Raw genomic sequence first — 3,212 nt, 5'->3', positions numbered from 1 at the left:
TACCAGCAGTTCTGAGGCACCTGAGTTCTGAAACAAAAGATGGCATTTCATATTTTGAGAGCTAGGAAAAACCAAACTTTTTTTTTAATGATGGTTGCCCATTCAGAGGAAATTCTAACATGAGTCATCTTCCTGGAAGACAATGGTTTAATCTTTTAACCATTGGACTAAACTTGTGGTAGCTAATGCACATAGAGGGAGTCTATCTTTAAGAAAAAGAATACTACCTTACAAATACAGACTAGGTAGAAAAATTAATACATATTTTATTTTATTTTGGCCCTGCCAAGCTGCTTGCGAGATCTTAGTTCCCCAACCAGGGATCGAACCCTTGCCCCCTGCAGTGAAAGCACGGAGTCCTAACTACTGGACCACCAGGGAATTCCCAATATGCGTTTTAAATGAGGGGGTAAAACTCACAACCAATTACTATTTTAAAAACCAAAAATACTATAAATATCACATAATTCAGAAAAATACAATATTTTATGAGCTGATGCTTCTCTCTTTAGCTGATGTTGCTGTATTTTTAGCTGCATACTCTTTAATCATTCAATGATTTTGCAATATCATTTTCTATAAAGAAAATGGAAAATTTTGGTGGCTTCTCTGGTGGCTCAGATGGTAAAGCACCTGCCTACAGTGCAGGAGACCCAGGTTCGATTCCTGGGTCAGGAAGATTCTCCTGGAGAAGAAAATAGCAACCCACTCCAGTACTCTTGCCTGGAAAATCACATGGATGGAGGAGCCTAGTAGGCTACCGTCCACCGGGTTGCAAAGAGTCGGACATGACTGAGCGACTTCACTTCTTCACTCTTTAATCATTCAATGATTTTGCAATATCATTTTCTATAAAGAAAATGGAAAACTAATTTAGATTTTCTCTAATATGGTTAACTGAAATGTGTTTTAATTTATTCATGTTTTAGAGAAGTCACTTTTAGCTTCACAACGTATTTGTAATGGATAAATGTATATGATTCTGTCAAACTTAAGATAAACTTCTACAGTGCCTTTGTAGTAGTATATGCTGCATTGTGGAGAATACATGTGACAGAGGAGAATTTCTGCCTTGAATGGGCATCAATGTTAACTATCTGCTTGCATTTTCACATGACCAATGACGGGAAGAAGTTTTTTCACAGACTCAATCTTGCTCTTACTTCTGGCCTGAACATTTTAAATCTTACTTCTCCTTCATTATCCATTGTTGGGGAAGTACAATTAAAAACAAAATCTCTCACAAAGGCAACAGAGAAAGAAAATACTTTTAGTATTAAATAAGCATTAAAGGGGGTGGTAGGGAGGTTCTTGCCTGGAAAATCCCAGGGACAGAAGAGCCTGGTAGGAGGCCATCTATGGGGTCACACAGAATCGGACACGAAGTGATTGAAGTGACTTAGCAGTAGCAGGGAGGTTCGGGAGGGAGGGGATATATTTATACATATAGCTGATTCATATTGTCATACAGCAGAAACTAACACAACATTGTATTAAAGCAAGTATACTCCAATTAAAGAAAATAAGCATTAAACCAGAATGTGATGCATATCACAGGCAACCCGCTAAGAATTTGCAAAGACAGAAAGAAACCTCAACCTTTCATATAACTAGGCAAACACTATCCATTACATATATATTTTCAAGATAAACAGTAACTAGTCTCAAAGTAGGAGGATTTGCCAGCACCCTTTGTAAGACACAGTTCTTCCTAGATTCATCCAGTAACTGGTGTGACCATCTGTGTTTGCTACTTGGCTTTATCCAGAGGAAAAACAAACATCTCATATCTCTATGACAGGACAGAGTTTTGCAACTTGAGCTAAGCACCCAAGTAAGCTAGGCTTCTACCCTCCCACAGGAACTGTGAGATAGATAGAGCCCTATATTGCTTGCTGTTTACATTTCAAAAAGATGGCTGGCACATCCTTGAGAAAGACAGTTCTGGGTCCAAAAGCTGGCAGGAAGGCTTACATTTGTGCACGCTCACTCACCGAGTCTTTTCTGACTGAGTATAGTCTTTTCTGACTCTGTACAACCCCATGGACTGTAGCCATCCAGGCTCCTTTGTCCTTGGGATTTCCCAGGGAAGAATACTGTAGTGGGTTGCCATTTCATTCTCCAGGGGATCTTCCTTACCCAGGGATCGAACCCGAGTCTCCTGCATTGCAAGCAGTCTCTTGATCTGCTGGCAGATTCTTTACCACTGAGCCACTGGTAACCTCCCTTAACTGGTTCCCCTCAACATCTTTTGTGTTTAGCTGAAGAGGGTGTTTACGGTGGTAGCTCTGGCCATTTTGGTGAATTAACAGGCTTCCCTAGTAGCTTAGCTGGTAAAGAATCCACCTGCAATGCAGGAGACCCCAGTTCTATTCCTGGGTCAGGAAGATCCGCTGGAGAAGGGATAGGCTACCCACTCCAGAATTCTTGGGCTTCCCTGGTGGCTCAGCTGGTCAAGAGTCCGCCTGCAGTGTGGGAGACCTGGCTTTGATCCCTGGGTTGGGAAGATCCCCTGGAGAAGGGAACAACTACCCACTCCAGTATTTTAGCCTGGAGAATTCCATGGACTGTATAGTCCATGGGGTCGTAAAGAGTTGGACAAGACTGAGCGACTTTCACTACTCAGTGTCCTGGATCTCTCCCATATATACAGAAGGTATACATGTTATTAAACTTCTGGTTATTTTTCTCTCTTCTATCAATTTGATTACTAGACCATTCAAAGAACCTAGAAAGCTATGGTTTTTCCAGTAGTCATGTATGGATGTGCGAGTTGGACAATAAAGAAAGCTGAGTGCCGAAGAATTGACGCTTTTGAACTGTGGTGTTGGAGAAGACTCTTGAGAGTCCCTTGGACTGCAAGGAGATCCAACCAGTCCATTCTGAAGGAGATCAGTGCTGAGTGTTCATTAGAAGGACTGATGTTGAAGCTGAAAGTCCAATACTTTGGCACCTGATGAAAAGAGCTGACTCATTTGAAAAGACCTTGATGCTGGGAAAAATGGAAGGCAGGAGGAAAAGGCGATGACAGAGGATGAGATGGTTGGATGGCATCACCGACTCAATGGACATGAGTTTAGGTAAACTCTGGGAGTTGGTGATGGACAGGGAGGCCTAGTGTGCTGCAGTCCATGGGGTCGCAAAGAGTCGGACACGACTGAGCAACTGAACTGGACTGAACCGAACTGAAAGAACATAGAAAGGGTACAAGG

The 3,212-nt window shown here is 42.0% G+C and overlaps 1 non-coding gene across 1 annotated transcript; it reads left to right on the top strand.

Annotated features, from left to right (window-relative positions):
• The first annotated feature begins 605 nt into the window (after window positions 1-605).
• On the top strand, window positions 606-679 carry TRNAC-ACA (transfer RNA cysteine (anticodon ACA)). Its single transcript has one exon. It is a non-coding gene; the product is annotated as a tRNA-Cys (tRNA).
• The last annotated feature ends 2,533 nt before the right edge of the window (window positions 680-3,212 follow it).

Source organism: Bos javanicus, chromosome 15 (genome assembly GCF_032452875.1).
Source record: "Bos javanicus breed banteng chromosome 15, ARS-OSU_banteng_1.0, whole genome shotgun sequence".
NCBI lineage: Eukaryota > Metazoa > Chordata > Mammalia > Artiodactyla > Bovidae > Bos > Bos javanicus.
The sequence above is the reverse complement of the archived record's forward strand: the minus strand, read 5'-3'. Positions and strand labels throughout refer to the sequence as shown.